This window comes from Manis javanica, chromosome 2, assembly GCF_040802235.1.
Source record: "Manis javanica isolate MJ-LG chromosome 2, MJ_LKY, whole genome shotgun sequence".
Taxonomy (NCBI): domain Eukaryota; kingdom Metazoa; phylum Chordata; class Mammalia; order Pholidota; family Manidae; genus Manis; species Manis javanica.
This window is the reverse complement of record NC_133157.1, coordinates 115,953,273-115,970,467: the sequence shown is the minus strand read 5'-3', so window position 1 is coordinate 115,970,467 and position 17,195 is coordinate 115,953,273. Positions and strand designations below refer to the sequence as shown.

Here is a 17,195-nt window from a genome sequence, read left to right as displayed (position 1 = left end):
AACACAGGAGCACCGACATATGTGAAACAAATACTCAAAGAATTAAAGGGGGAAACAGAATGCAATTCATTCATTTTAGGAGACTTCAACGCACTACTCCTCCCAATGGACAAATCAACCAGACAGAAAATAAGTAAGGAGACAGAGGCACTGAACAACATTAGAGCAGATGGACCTAACAGACATCTACAGAACACTCCACCCAAATGCAGCAGATACACATTCTTCTCGAGTGCATAGGGAACATTTTCAAGAATAGATCATACATTAGGCCACAAAAAGAGCCTCAGTGAATTCAGAAAGACTGAAATCGTACCAACCACGTTAACAAGATATAAAACTAGAAATAAATTATACAAAGAAAACAAAAAAGCCCACAAACACAGAGGCTTAACAACAGGCTCCTAAATAGTTAATGGATCAATGACAAAATAAAAACAGAGGTCAAGCAATATATGGAGACAAAAAACAACAATAACTCAACACTGCAAAATCTATGGGTTGCACCAAAGGCCATGTGAAGAGGGAAGTATATTGCAATACAGGGCTTTCAGGAAAGAAGAAGAATCCCATATGATCAGTCGAAACTCACAATTAATGAAACTAGGAAAAGAAGAACATATGAGGCCCTAAGTGAGTAGAAGGAGGGACATAATAAAGATTAGAGCAGAAATACATAAAATTGAGAAGAATAAGACAAGAGAAAGAATTAATGAAACCAGGAGCTGGTTCTTTGAGAAAATAAACAAAATAGATAAACCCCTAGACAGACTTATCAAGAAAATAAAGAAAGTCTATACACATAAACAGAATCAGAAATGAGAAAGGAAAAATCACTACAGACACCACAGAAATATAAAGAATTATTAGAGAATACTATGAAAAATTATATGCTAACAGATTGGATGACCTAGAAGAAATGGACAACTTTCTAGAAAAATACAACCTTCCAAGACTGACCCAGGAAGAAACAGAAAATCTGAAGAGACCAATTACCAGCAGTGAAATTCAGCTGGTAATCAACAAACCACCTAAAAACAAAAGCCCTGGTCCAGATGGCTTCACCACTGAATTTTATCATTTAGAGAAGATCTAACACCCATCTTCCTTAACGTTTTCCAAAAAGTAGAAGGTAGGGAATACTTCCTAACTCATTCTATGAGGCCAGCAACACTCTAATGCCAAAATCAGGCAAAGACACCATAAAAAAAGAAAATTACAGACCAATGTCCCTGATGAACAAAGATGCAAATATCCTCAACAAAATATTAGAAACTCAATTTAAAAATACATCAAAAAGATCATCCATCATGATCAAGTGGTATGTATTTCGGGGATGCAAGGATGGTAAATATGAGAAAATCCCATCAACATCAGACCAAATCAACAAACAGAAGGGCGAAAATCACATGATCGTCTCCATAGATGCTGAAAAAGCATTCGAACAAATGAATATTCAGTCACGATAAAAAACTCTCAACAAACTGAGTAGAGGGCAAGTACCTCAACATAATAAAGGCCATATCTGACAAACCCACATCCAATATCATACTTAACAGCAAGAAGCTGAAAGCTTTTCCTCTAAGATCGGGAACAAGACACTCTACATACTTTTATTCAACATAGTTCTGGATGTCCTAGCCACAGCAATCAGACAATACAAAGAAATAAAAGCCATCTAGGTTGGTAAGGAAGAAGTTAAACTGTCACTGTTTGCAGACGGCATGGTATTGAACATAAAAAAACACTAAAGAATGCACCAACAAACTACTGGAATAACTGAACTCAGCAAAGTTGCAGGATACAAAATTAATACGCAGAAATTGGTGGCATTCCTATATACTGACAATGAACTAGCAGAAAGAAAAATCAGGAAAACAATTCCATTCACAATTGCATCAAAAAGAATAAAACACCTAGGAATACACCTAACCAAGGAGGTGAAAGATCTATACCGTGAAAACTACAAGCCACTCATGAGAGAAATTAAAGAAGACATTAATAAATGGAAATGCATCCCATGCTCCTGGATAGAAAGAATTAATATTGTCAAAATGGCCATCCAGCCTAAAGCAATCTACAGATTCAATGCAATCCCGATCAAAATACTGACAGCATCCTTCAATGAACTAGAATAAACTGTTCCAAAATTCACATGTAACCACAAAAGACCCCGAATAGCCAAAACAATCCTGAGAAGCAAGAATAAATCTGGGGGGTTTATGCTCCCAAACTTCAAGCTCCACGACAAAGCCATGGTAATCCAGACAATTCGGTATTGGCACTACAACAGATCCATAGATCAATGGAACAGAATTAGAGAGCACACATATAAATCCAAGCATATATGGTCAATTAATATATGATAGAGGAGGCATGAATATACAATGGGGAAATGACAGCCTCTTCAACAACTGCTGTTGGCAAAACTGGACAGCTGCATGTAAGGGAATGAAACTGGATTATTGTCTAACTCCATACACAAAAGTAAACTCAAAATGGATCAAAGACGTGAATGTAATTCATGAAACCATAAAACTCTTAGAAGAAAACATAAGGCAAAAATCTCTTGCGTATAAACATGAGCACCTTTTTCCTGAACACATCTCTTTGGGCAAAGGAAACAGAAGCAAAAATGAACAAATGAGAGTACATCAAACTAAAAGCTTCTGTACAGCAAAAGACACCATCAGCAGAACAAAAAGGCATCCTACAGTAAGGGAGAATATATTCATAAATGACATATCCGATAAGGGGTTGACATCCAAAATATGTAAAGAGCTCACATGCTTCAACACCCAAAACCAAACAACCGGATTAAAAAATGGGCAGAGGATCTGAAAAGACACTTCTCCAAAGAAGAAATTCAGATGGCCAACAGGCACATGAAAAGATGCTCCACATCACTGATCATCATGGAAATTCAAATTAAAACCACAATGAGATATCTCCTCACACCAGTTGGGATGGCCAACATCAAAAAGACAAGGAACAAGAAATGCCGGTGAGGATGCGGAGAAAGGGGAACCGTCCTACACAATTGGTAGGAATGTAAATTAGTTTAACCATTGCGGAAAGCAATATGGAGGTTCCTCAAAAAACTAAAAATAGATACACCAATGGACCTAGGAATTCCACTCCTAGGAATTTACCCAAAGGAAAGAAGATCTCAGATTCAAAAAGACATATGCACCTCTATGTTTACTGAAGCACTATTTGCAATACCCAAGACATGGAAGCAACCTAAGTGTCCATCAGTAGATGAATGGATAAAGATGTGGTACATATACACAATGGACTACTATTCGGCCTTAAGAAAGAAACAAATCCTACCATCTGCAACAACATCGATGGAGCTAGAGGGTATTATGCTCAGTGAAATAAGCCAGGCAGAGAAACACAAGTACCAAATGATTTCCCTCATTTGTGGAGTCTTAACAATGAAGCAAAACTGAAGGAACAAAACAGCAGCAGACTCACAGACTCCAAAAAGGGAACAGTGGTTACCAAAGGGGAGGTTGGGTGGGGAGGGAGGAGAAAGAGGATTGAGGAGTATTATCATTGGCGTACATGGTGTGTGGGGGGTCATGGGGAAATCAGTGCGGCACAGAGAAGACAAGTAGTGACTCTGTGGCATCTTACTAGGCTGATGGACAGTGACTGCAATGGGGTGTGGGGGGGACTTGTTAATATGGGTGAATGTAGTAAGCACAATGTTTTCATGTGAAACCTTCATAAGAGTATATATCAATTATACCTTAATAAAAAATATGATTACTTTCATGTACCAACACCCATATATGCTGGCGCAATTACCTTAAGAGAAATTGCTTGGTTTTAAGTACATAATAAAAATGAGTTTTATTTACCAGATTTCCCTGCAACATGTATGTAACACAAGTACTAGAAGAAGAGGAGAGAGAGGAACAGAAAAAACAATGTGAAGAAATAATGGCTGGAAACTTCTCAAATTTATAGAAAAACAATAACCTACACATACAGAAAGCTCAACGAACTCCAAGTACCATAAAAAAGAGACATGCACAGACTTAAACAGTAAAAACGGTCAATAACAGGAGAAAAACCTTTAACGCTCGCTGCTTAAAATGGAATTCCAAGAAGATCAATAGCTGACTCATCAAGAAACAATGGCAACCAGAAAGCAGTGGGATAGCCCAAAGTGTTCAAAGAGAAAAACTATCAACAAATAACCCTATATGCAGGAAAACTATCTTTCAAATATGAAGGTGTAATAAATACATTTCTAGATAAACAAAAATTGAGAACATCTGTTGCCAGTAAGCCTGTCTTAAGTACGAAAGGCAGTATTTACGCGAAAAGCAAGTCAGCCCAGATGTAATCTGAATCCACACAAAAAAGAGCACCAATAAAATCAATTTAAATGAAAAGTTCAGCAAAAAAATAAATTGTTATAAATAGAAAACATTCACTTAAGGCAAAAAAAAAAGCAATAAAGGAGAAATAGAGAAACAAAAGACATAAAACAAAAGTAAAATAGCAAGCATGAATCAAACTACATCAATAATAACATAAAATGTAAATAGGGTAAGCAACCCAAAAAAAAGAGAGAAAGAAAGACAGGACAGGACAGGAGGGAGAGGAGAGGAGGGGAGGGGAGGGGAGAGGAGCGCAGAGGAGGGGAGGGGAGGGAGAAAGACGATCTAACTATATATTGTCTATAGAGACATTAGTTTCAGAGATATGAACAGCTTGAAGAAAGGACAGAGAAAGGTATCACAGAAACAGCAAACCACAAGAAGCTAGATTGGCTACATTAACATCAGACAAAACAGAGTTAAAAACAACAACAAAATAACTTATCAAAGATAAAGGGGGACATCTGATAATGATAAAAGGATTGATTCATCAGTAAAGTTTAATCATTACAAATATGTATGTACCTAATAATAAAATACATGAGGCAAAAACTGACATAAAGGAAGGTAAAAATAGACATTTCAACAGTAATAGCTTCAATATCTGCTGTCAATAATGGTAGAATAACTAGACAGAAGATCAACAAGGAAATACAAGACTTTAACAATCTTATAAACCAACTAGATCTAATAGACATCTATAGAGTATGACATCCAACAGAATATATGCTCTTTTCAAATGCATGGAACATTCTCCTTGATAGACCACATTCTAGAGCATTAGCCTTAATATATTTAAAGGGACATAAATAATACAAACTATTTTCTCCAACTACAATGGAATGAAATTGTAAATCAACACGAGGAAAAAAATTGGGAAACTCACAAATATGTGGACATTAAACAACACACCTAAATAATCAATGGGTCAAAAAAGAAATAAAAGGGAAATAGAAAACAATTTAAGATGAATGATAGTGAAGATATAAAATATCAACATTTCTAGAATGCAGCTAAAGCAGTGCTTATGGGGAAATTAATAGCTATAAATGTCTACATTATGAAAAAAAAAATTTCAAATAAGTAAATAACCGTCCACCTTAGGACACTGGGGAAAAGGGGGCAAGCTAAAACTCAACCAAGCAGAACAGATAGTACAAAGGTTAAAACAGAAATAAGTGAAATAGAGAATAGAAAAACCAGTAGGAAAAATAAATAAATAAAGCCCAAAGCTGGTTCTTTATAAAGATCAACATGATTGATAAATCCTCAGGCACACTGACCAAGATAAAAAGACAGAAGACTTGGTAATTCAAGTCATTACTCTCATGCTGCTTATGTCAACAACCTTTTTCCGACAGACATAATTTCCAACCTCACACAAAAAGTAGAAACCTGGTGGGAAAACCCTCCAATTACTGCTCACAACTTACCCGACTCCCCAAACTTACCTAAAACTATACCATCCATAGCTCTTACCCAGGTTAAATTCTCTACCCTTAATTTGGAGAGAATCTTGGTCCTTCTCTGCCTTCTCGGTTGCTTGTTTAATCACTTGCCCTTTCCTATCTCTTCAACCTCTCCTCTACTTACTTATTTCTCCCAGCATATCAACTTTGTCCCTTATTAAAAGTCTGCCCACAAACCTGTGTGATCTCCCTGTATTGTTCTTTCTTGCTTTCCTGTTGCAGTGAAACCTCTTGAAAGTGTAATCCACAAACTTTCTTGTTCTCCAATGTCACTACGAGCTGTCAGATTAAACACGCATCATTTTTCATCTAGGCTACTGCAGATTGACTTGCCACGAACTTATCAACTACACTTGAGATTTTTAATTTGGTATGCACAGGTGGGCTGCAAGGGTTCACAAATTTGAAAGTTTACATATATGAGCACGTTTTTCAGGAGTCTTTTTTTTTTTCATAAAATCTAAATAGTGCTAGGATGCCAAAATGTTACCTATTTTTCTTATGGAAAACAGAGCGACTTTAAGAACGCAAAAGTGATCGTGTCATTGGCTTGTCTTTCAGTATTTCTCCATCACCTGAAAATAAAACCCAAACCCCTCCATGATGTGGATCTTACCTCTTCAGCACAGTACTTCATCACTACCTACCTCCTCTCCATCCCTATTTCAGTCCTCTCCCCTACACTACTAGCATCTAGTTACAGTGAATTATTAGCATACCTAGAGTTCATAACTCTCATTTGCTTTAGGGCCTTTTAACATGATTCTCCTCCTCTACATGAAATCACCCATTTAGACCTATTCTCTAAACTGGGATTACAAAAGTGAGGTAGAATAGGAACATGGGACATGTAACATGATTAATTTTTCCTGCCTATGATGAGAAATGCCAACATATAATGGTTACTGTAGTAAGAACAGGAGGGACTCCATCTTAAGGCTAAGATTCTATTCTAAAAACCAGGGAGTTAGGAGGTAAGATTCCTAACATATTTTATCATGATTCGCCAACAAAAGACCCCATCCTAATGCAAGGTAAGCAGTTCTCAGTGATGTGTTTTCACTGCTTGAGGGTCACCATTATCTTGGAGAAGAACAGAATTAATAAATTTCTGTGTTAAGTTTATCTTACAGAATATTCAGAGGGCTGATGATGGACGGTGATGTAATGTCTCTCATTGGAGACAAACATCATGACACCACACATCAGCCTATGCTCCCCTGGCCCTATTCTTGAAATCCTTAAAGACCCAAACCCTAAAACTTAAGTGCACCTCCTCTCTGAGATCACCTGCACAGCCGCCTGAGTGTGCACTGTCTTAACAAACTTTCTTGCTGCAGAAGCCTGTTGCCCTTCTCTGAACTCTTTTCATTTTAAAGACAAGAACTTGCTGACCTCCTCTGGAGGTAAATGTATTTGTCACTTTGCTTTTTCATTCAATTTTCTAGTCTTAACCCCAAGTCTTCTCTCTATTGTGCTGCAAATAAGTAGGAAAGGGCTACTGAAATCTGATTTCGGCTCGCAAATTTCTGTCACCTGGGTGACTCTCACAGAACTGTGGCTGCATGATCATACTCTTTGTACGCTGCCTGAAGAAAAGTTCTTTGATTTGGGAAGTTCTCACAACAAAATCTCACTCCATCCAGTGCTCTGTGGCTCCCTCAAATTTTGGAGTGGTAGGGGCTTGCTTAGTTCCCACACTGTGCAGATCAAGATGCCAGGTGACCCTGGCTTTAGGAATTGCCAAGGGAGTTTTTAGCAGTTCAGTGAACTTCCCTTTTCTCCCTCTGCTCTTTCCTGTGCTCTACTGTCTGCACAGCTGCTAACATCCACTAATCCTCTTGCTTTATGAACTCCTTCCTTACCTACACTCATCCTCAGGAGACTTCCCTAGTCTGGGTGAGGTTTCACCTAGTGCACAGGGAAAGGCCTCCCCAGACACAGCTGCCCAGCAACATAAAGGGAATAATTTCCTGTTCTCCATCAGGATTAAGTATCCTTTTTATTTGTGTTTATGGCATCCTGTGTATACTTATATAGCAACTTTTATCACACATCATTATAATTATTAACTTAGCTTTCTTCCCTGTAAGATGACAAGTTCTTATGAGTTAAGGACAGTATTTTCCATCTCCATGTTACTAGTGTATGGCATTCATGTATTTCCCAGATAAATCATACCTTATTCCCTTGTCAACTCACTGCAAACACTGTAAATACAATATTTTTAATACTCTATGGGAACTAGTTAAGATGAATATGCTCCTCCCATTACCAGATTTAATGATCTCTTCATTCCTTATCAAATTTAAACTTTCCAGTCCTTCCTTATAAGTAACATTTGACAGAGTCATCATGTCCTCTTTCTTGAAATCTTTTCCTCATTTAGCCTCCTGGATACTGTTCTCACTTGATTCTCCAGAACACTCTCATTACCCTGACCTTTTAAATGTTGGGAGTGCCTCTGGGTTTATTCCTCAAACTCTTTATTGATATTCACTAGCTAGATGATTTCCCAGTACCATGATTTCAAATGTATTTGCTGATAACTCCCAAATTTATATGTGGTGCGTTCACTTTATGAAATTTCACTGAGCTAAACAGTTATGATCCATACACTCTTTCATTTGAGTGTTATACTTCAATAAATGGTTAAAAAAAGAGAAAAGAAAAACAACTATTGTGATGAGCTCTTAACAGAAGTCTTATAACATATCCCAAAGCAAACCTTTTCTCTAGTCTTTCATTTCTGACACCATGGAAACTGACTCTTCCAGAGTGCTCAGGCCAAAACCCTCAGACTCAACCTTCTTTTCTCCTTAATACTACATTTAATCCATCTACAAATCTTGTTAGCTCGACTTTCAAAATATATCCCCAAAATGAGTATTTTCCACATCTCATATGATGTCTCAACTAAAATAACATAATTGGTGTCCCTGTTCTATCCTTGCCCCATAGGAGTCAGAGTGACCCTTTTAAAATATAGATCACATCGTTTCCTTTTGCTTTCCAACTCACTAATTCAAATTTAAAGTCCTCTGGATGGTCTCAGTCCAGCCATCTCTATGACCTCATCTACCATCCTCTCTGTTTCATTCCACTCCAACCACCATGGCCTCTGTGCAGTTCCTTAAATGCACCAAAGATGATTCTACCGCAAAGCCTTTGCACTTGCTGTGCCTCTCTCCAGTCCCGTGGATTAGTTTTAATTTCTTTGGATCTCTGCTCCAATGCCATCATCATCAAAGAGGCTTTTAAAAATAGCAACACCATCCTCTCCTTATCTCTATCCCCCTTACAATGCCTTAACTTTTTTCACAGCAGGTATTTGATTACTGTCTTTCTCCCCAACCAGAATTTAAGCTTCAACAGAGCAGGAACTTTACCTGTTCTGCTCACCAGAACTCCCAGTATCTATAATATCTGACGTTAGGCAAGAGGTGAACAGTATTACTGAATTAGTGTACAATTTAACACTGCCTCTCTTCATTATTTTTGACGTTTTCCTCCTCTCTTCACTAGCCTTTTCTGGTTCTCCCATTTCTGACAGTTTCGGTCCCCGGTTTTGCATGCAAGGACCGCCCACATCCCAGCACAGACGCGCGGGGTGGGCAAGGCTGACCCCTTACACCGTCCCCGCCCAGCCCAAGGAACAGGAGCCCCCGGCGGGGGAAGGGCTGGGGTCGAGGAGGAGCGGGAGGAGACAGGGAGTGAGCAGCCCGCCACTCCCGTCCCCGCTTCCCCGCACCCGGAGCTTCGGACCGGACGCCCGGGTTCCCGGTCGCTGCCGCCCCTGCTCTCACCTGCCTTCCGGCCTGGGGTCGGGGCTGTCGGCCGAAGACCCCGCGGCGCCGCCAGCGCTAAGACCGGAGGCCCGGCGGCTTCGCCTCCGCGGCGGGGGCTGTTTCTCGGGCGCCGGCTCTGGCCCCATGGCGCGGAGATGGGTGGTGGGAGGCAGCGGCCGCGTGTCAGGAGACCCACAGGGACGGGGAACGCGCGCGGCTGCTTCTACCCCCGCAGCAGTTCCGGTCAGGAGCGCGCCGCCGCCGCATTTTCCGAGGTTTGAAATGGTGGCCACGAAGGGTCCAACCAATCAGAGGACAGCAGGTCGTTGCTAGGATGCGTGGAGTCCCGCCCTCTACCCTCCCAGGCCCTCTGGCGCCTGACCGAAGCTGAAAAAGTGAGGTGGTGCGCTGGGCAGCCCTGCAGATTAGTGGATGGCCTTGGTTTAATAATGACCCCGTTCCTAAATCCCCAAAGCCCAATACCTACTGCACTGTTTATTAGGACTTTCATCACAGTCCAAGACAAATTGCAAGCGTTTTAATTCCTTTTCAGCATTTGGGGAGAAGAGAGGTAGAAAGTAATGACCGAATATGAGGTGGTTTTATTGGTCACATACACACTAATTATTCATGTGAGAGAAATCCCAGTTATCAAAGGAAATGGAAATGTGTTCTCAGGGCTGCCTAGGAAACCAGTAAAACCTAATTTTGAGCCCTCCTGCTTCCCAGTGGGGAGGTGTGAAAGTGCCTTCATCCTCTAATTATAAGAAGGCAGCAAAAGGCACAATGTCAAATAATGGACTTCTCAAATAATGAAGTTGTTAAATAGCACGTTCTTTGAATTTAAATATTGCTTTTTTTTGTATCAAAGTCTTTAAAAAATAACTTTTCCTTTGACACTTAGGAATCTATCCTAAGAAATAAAATTACATAGGCACCGAAGGGTGGCAGAATATGCCATCCTAAAATATGCTACTGTGGCATTAGGATTATTTTGCGTTACAGGCAGTTGAAGAACACCAGGAGCAGGAAGGGCATCCTGGCCTCCCTTTTTTCACTGAAAGCAGGAGATGAAGTTCTGTTGTGAAAACTGCCCTTTCTATACCTGGAGGAAAGAAGCATTCTAATTCCCGAAGATGGGGGGAAGTCAACGGAGAGAGAATAATGTACAAACAGACCTTATTAAAATAACATCTTCCTTTGGTCTCCTTATATATTTTAGTTACGTTCCCACAATTGCCTCTCTTCATCTGCTCTAGTATATAAATAAGCACTAAGATTTTACCACTCCTGTGGGTCTTCGTTGTCCTATGGAGCTCCCTTGTTTGTGTGAAAATCCCTTACCTTTCCTCCTGTTAATCTGTCTTCTGTCCTTTTAACTGTCATGCCCAGCTGGACACCCAAACAGGGTAGAACTGAAGTTTTGTTTCCCCTACAACATGAAGATATTAATGGCATGGTTGTTGTTTATGATATTAGAAAGAGTAAATAAAGGCAATCTAAAAAAAACAATGATAGGGAAATGGTTAATTATGTTTGATTCACTGGACAGAATATTTTCAGCCAATAAAAAATAACTATGAAGTGTGGAATAGAATAATACGTTGTAATTTTTAAATAAAAACAGGGAATGTAGAGGTATATCTAGTATATTCAGAGTTATGAATTTAACAGATTTCATAGGAAAAAGATGATATCAATGAATTAAAGTGTCTCCATGTGGTCAGACTTTAGGTATTAATTTTTTTTACTTATATTTTATTATTTTTTAATTGTGAAGTGTTGAGCTTACATTACATTTTAGCATTAGGTAAAGTATGTTTAGTTTCAAAAAGGGAAAGAAGTTAGGGAGTAAGATGCCCATAGTTGAGAACTACCTCTGTTCTGCCTTATCAGACCCTTATCCCCAAATTAAGAAGGAAATACTGCTTTGTAGCACTAAAAGTAAAACAATACAGAAATGTCCTCTGGGGAGATGGTAAAAAATTTATTTTAATAACATTTTGGCACTAAAGTTTCAAAATATTATCAGTGGAAGCAATGGGGGCAAGGGTAGGGATTAAAAAAAGAGTATTGAAAATTGTGTGTGTGTGTGTCTGTGTGTGTGTGCATGTGCCTATGTGTGTTTTGGGGAAAATATTTCTAAAGGACTAAAATACATATTACGGAGATAATATATGTATATAAACATACATAATGAAGTATACACATTAAAAATTTAACAGTAACAGCTAGAAGTACTGAAAAGTGTCTTACAACTTTCAAACCACTAGAGGAAAAATTGTGGTACAACGAAAAGTCAATCAATCTATCAAATGGGAGGAAAATATGGAAAAAACAGAAAAGCATAGTTGAAAGCATTAAGAAATAGAAAACTTCTGTTAATGGAAAACCCAGCCAAATGTAGGTAATCACAATAAAAGTGATTACATTGCATTTTTCCATTGAAAGACAGAGACTCTCACTGTTTTTAAAAGAGACACATCCAAAACAAGTTTAAAAATAAACAAATGGAGTTCTAGCTCCTGTAATATGATGCAATAAGTTATCGGGACCATTTTGATTAAGTAAAACAAAAAATGCTGACTAAAGTGCAAAAGAACATCTTGAGACTTTGATGAATAAGATAGTAAAGAATTATTGGGCCAAATCTTGAGGAAATTAGAAGGTAAGTGGGGGCCAGAAACTCCTTTTATGTTAAAGGTACTTTCCAAACAGGGAAATTTCAGTGTTCATGGACTTAAGTGGTGCAAGGGAGAGGAATCAATGCCCAGAGCCCGATCCAAGGTAATTTAAAAGGAGGCTTTTCACCATACAGTTCAACCACCAAAATACTTTCAGAATAAGGGTAAACCCACCCACCTCCTCAACACCCATGAGACCACAAGGGGGTTTTCCTTGGTATTGAGCAGGGCTGGGCATTAGGAGGGACTGTCTCTCAGAAGCTATGACAACAAGCTGGCACTAAGACCAGTGGGCAACCCAGAATCACATCACTTGGATGGTCTGAAAATTAAACAAATATATTTAAACAGATAAACATCCCTTAGGTGTCTTGTTGAAAATGCAAATGCTCTCTGGAGAACTACACTTTTATCCCAGACTGCAGAGACTTCCCTCAAATAATTTTTCAAGGAAAATCACTAGCTCACACACAAAAAAACCAAGCAGATAAGGAAAGAAGCCACTGCTGGTAAGAATCAGAAGACGTAATTGACAGAAAAAAACAGACCTGCAAAGATTTTGTCTGCATAATCAGACAGAAATGTTTACAATTACTATGTCAAAAGAAATAAAAGGCAAGATGGAAAATATCTTCAGGAAGTATACAATTACAAAAAAATAAGCATAACGGAGCAGATTTGAAAAAGAACTTAGAAGAATTTGTAGAAATGAAAAAAATACAGTAATTCAAATAGAAAACTCACTGCATGACTTTAAAAGATTAGATAAAGCCAAAGAAACACAGTGAGTGAACAGGATGATAGTTGGAGAAATTAACCAGAATGTAGCATAGACATTCAGATTGGAAATAGAAGATGTGAAGGACTCTACAAGGTACAGCAAAAAGGTCTAACAAAAAGGAGAGGAAAGGGAATATGGGAAGGAAGCAATATTTAAAAAATAGCGACTGAGGACTTTCCAGAACTCAAGAAAGACATGAATCATCAAGCCCAACAGATCATTAAACCCAGCGAATCCAAAGCAGAACAAATAAAAAGCAATACACATAAAGACACATTATGTAAAACTAAAGAAACCAAGGACAAAAATTCCAGAGTAGCCAGAGGGAAAAGACCTTAAAAGGAACAAGATTTATACTGACAGCTTCTCATATGCAACAGTAGACTGAGGAATAAATACCAGCATTGAAATCTACCCAGTGAAATACCTTTCAAGAATATGGGTGAAATAAAGATATTTTCAGTCAAAAGCAAAAAAAAAAAAAAGTTTGTGACTGAAAGATGCTCTCAAAGAAAGTCTAAAGCATTTACCTCAGGCCCAAGTAAGAAAAGTAAAATCTGAAATGGGAGGAATACAAAGCAAAGAAAGTGGTAAATATGTGGGCAAATCTAAAACATTGTATATGACAACAATTTAAAAAAAAAGGATCATAAATGGAATTTAATTATTCTAAGGTCTAAGAAAAGGGTATTGTGCAAGAAGAGGGTAAAGATTCGATTAAATTTGGATATGTTGTAATATCTTGGATAATTGCTATAAATGGAATTACATAATATGTGGTCATTCTGTCTGGCTTTTTTCACTTAACATGCTTTCAAAATTCATCCATGGTGTACCACATATCATTATCATTCCTTTTTACTGCCAAATAGTATTTCCCTGTATGGATATACCACTTTTATTTATCTATTCACCAGATGATGAACATTTGAGTTATTTCCACTTTTGCCCTTACAAATAATGCTGCTATGAATGTTTGTTTACAAATTTTGTGTGGACATACGTTCTCATTTCTTTGGGGTAATGAAGCATTTTTATTGTTCCTTTTTCCCTTATTCTATTTGAAAGCTAAATACTCCATTTCTATTTTTAGCAATTATTCAAGATATTACTACATATCTAAATTTAATCAATATCTCTACACTTTTCTTGCAAAAGATAACCTAGGATATGAGGACAAACAGCACAGAAGTAAACACTATATCTAAACCCAACTATATGAGATATTGCATTGAATGTAATGGACTAAATTCTTCAAGTTAAAGACAAAAATAGAAAAAAATCATAGTGTGTTTACAAAGGACACATAAAAAATGTGCAGACAATGAAGAATGTAAACAATGTAAGAATGTAAAAAGTGGAAAAAGATATTCAAACACTAACCAAAAAACTACATTAAAGTAGTAATTCTTTATTAATATTCAGTAATAGTAATTTAGTTCAATAGTGTTAATATTCAATAATACAAACTTTAAGGCAAAAATCCAGTTAAGATAGTTATTTTAAAATGGTAAAAAATGTTTGAATTCTGTAGGAACTGTAACAATTTAAAATTCACATGCTCTCAATAACATATTCTGAAAATAGATATAGCAAAAATTGTCAGATAAAGAAATAATAGAAAAATCAACAATCATAATGGGAAATTTTAATACATCTTTAAAAATAATCGGTACTCAAAATTCAAACTACACAATAAATGAGTTTGATGTAATGGAGATGCATATATCTCCATTGCATCCAACAATTCCAGAATACACATTCTTTTCAAGCATTCACAGAACATTTTTAAAAATTGACCATATAGCAGAATATAAAGGATGTCTTAAGTATATAAAGAGAGAAATTATTTAGAGTATGTTCTCTGAACTTAATGAACCAAAAAAAAAGTATGATATAATTAAAAATAAAATAAATAATAAAAACCTAGACTATCCCCATATACTTGGAAGTGGTGGTGGTCCAGGTGAAAGGGTGAAAGGTAGAGGTAAAAAGGCCACTTTTTTGTTTTGCTTTATGTATTAGGGATTGTTTGAATCTTATTTATGGAAAAGATATTCAACAGTGCTTAAGCAATAAAAAGAGCTCCTTGCTGGCACAGCAGATTCTGCTCAGACACTTTCCTTTCCCCATAAGGATGGATTTTTTAAAAATGCATTTGTTATTTTCAATCCAGGGATAAGCTGGAAGGAATTCATCTGCAGTCGTGCACAAACTTAGTTCAGGGTGTGTTCAAGCCCACCTCCACTACTCTGAGACTGAACTGACAAAACGGCGAAGAGTCTGTACTGCTGTAAGTGGAGCAGGCGTCTCAGTCCGCAGGTGGTGTCATTTCCTGCTCTGTGATAAAGCTGACCTGGGTGCACTTCTCCGTCACTCCTGCGGGCAGTGGAGCAGCTTCCCGAGGGCATGGTAAGTGGCTACTGTACTCCTCGGGTACCGGCAGTGTTGCTTTGCTGTTGTAGCAGGTTTGACTCCGGATTTGGCCCTCTTCCCACCAAACAATTCTTTACTTAATTCTTAATACGTGAGAAGACATCTGGTTCTTGCAATATCCATGTTGGGTGCAGATCTGGACAGGCTCTCCTCTATTTATCTTCACTTTTGCTGCTTTTGGAAAAGTTGTTGATTTGAAGTTGTTCACGTAATTGAAGGCTGAAGCGAGCACCTCTGCTTCCTTCAGTTTCTGTGCTTGTTTGAGACCTGGTGTGCTAATATTCCTGTAGGAATCAATCGTTTCACTTTTAACTATGCTTTTAGAGTTTCTGGGGACTTCAGACCCACGTTTCCATTGCTAAGCTCATAAATGCCTGACAAGGTAAAGTGCAAGATCTTCTCTGTCCTCTCTGGAGTTCTTTGGGGGACAATAATGACGATAGTTACTTACAGTGATTCTGTTTTGGGCACCTTTTAAGATCCACTGTCTCTTTAATCACTTATGTGTCAGTTACAGAAATGTTTAACATCTTAGAATTTTTGATTTTTAAATAGAAACCTTTCAAACTGCTTTTTCATCTTTGATCTTCTCACCCCATTGGACCCTCCCTTTGACATTATAAGGATGTTTAAATTGTTTTGCTCTTAAAATTATGCTTTCCCACATGAGGGATGGAAATATCCTGTCTTAAGTGTATCAGTGTCAGTATTATGGGTGTGATATTGTATTATAGTCTTGCAAGATATTTCCATTGGGGAAAATGGCTAAGAGGCACATGATATCTTTCTGTACTATTTCTTACAACTGTGTATGAATTTGCAGTTCCTATTTATCTAAAAAAAGTTAACTAGAAGATTATGCCTTCCTAGTAATTCAAAGAAGCTTTGTAGTAGCATTTATTAATGTGCTGTGAGTTACCAATGTTGATATTCAGTGGGAATTTTACAGTCTTAGAGTGTGACTATTATTTTAACACATAGTTTGGAAAGGAGGGAAGAATAAGGTGAAGACAGCCTTCGGTACCTTGGAACAGAGTGATGTTGTAAGCTCAGTTGCTTCTCAAACCAGGAAGGGCAAAGTCGATTCTTCTTGGGCCAAGTATTCCTGCCAAATTAAAAAAAGGACAGTATCACTCCTCTGTCTGAACTACGTGGGTAGCAGATCACATGCAAAGCAGCAGTGGTTTTTTTATGTTGGTATTGTGAGCACATGGCATGTGTGCATCCCACACGACTGGGTGGTAAACAGCTGAGGAAGACTGCTGTGAGAGAAATCTACATGTACATAGCTTCAATGATATAGAGACACAAAATGCCCCCTAACCTTTAAATTTTTACCTACATCTAGGGATTTAGTTGAGTCTGATCTGTTTACAGTAGCTTACAATGTACTGGGATCATTTTAAGTCTCACAGGTGAAGGAAATGAAACTGTTCTTTGCAGATAGGGGTCGTAGAAAGCTGTTTATGATGGAATGTATTGTTTTTATTTTTATGTGCCAGGTAAAAGTGGGAGTATTGATTGGTACTAAGTGCACTGCAAATTGAGTTCACAATCACTGTCATGAGAGACTGATAATTGCAGAGAAGTAACACAAGAGGGAAGCTCTGCTCAAGTAATGAACATGAATTCTTCAAAGA

General features: G+C 37.9%; 2 protein-coding genes across 3 annotated transcripts in view; both read right to left on the bottom strand.

Moving 5' to 3' along the window:
* LOC140847817 (neuroepithelial cell-transforming gene 1 protein-like) overlaps nt 1–9,951 on the bottom strand; it is a 64,631-nt gene extending 54,680 nt beyond the window's left edge. The window contains exon 1 of one of the 2 annotated variants that reach the window (XM_073229179.1): nt 9,673–9,951. The gene's annotated coding sequence lies outside the window, so the exon portion shown is untranslated. The remainder of the gene's footprint in view (nt 1–9,672) is intronic. The other variant, XM_073229178.1, reaches the window with a different exon arrangement.
* The window catches only part of LOC140845608 (interleukin-2 receptor subunit alpha-like), a 495,306-nt gene that overhangs the window by 442,573 nt on the left and 35,538 nt on the right, over nt 1–17,195 (bottom strand). The gene's annotated exons all lie outside the window — the stretch shown is intronic.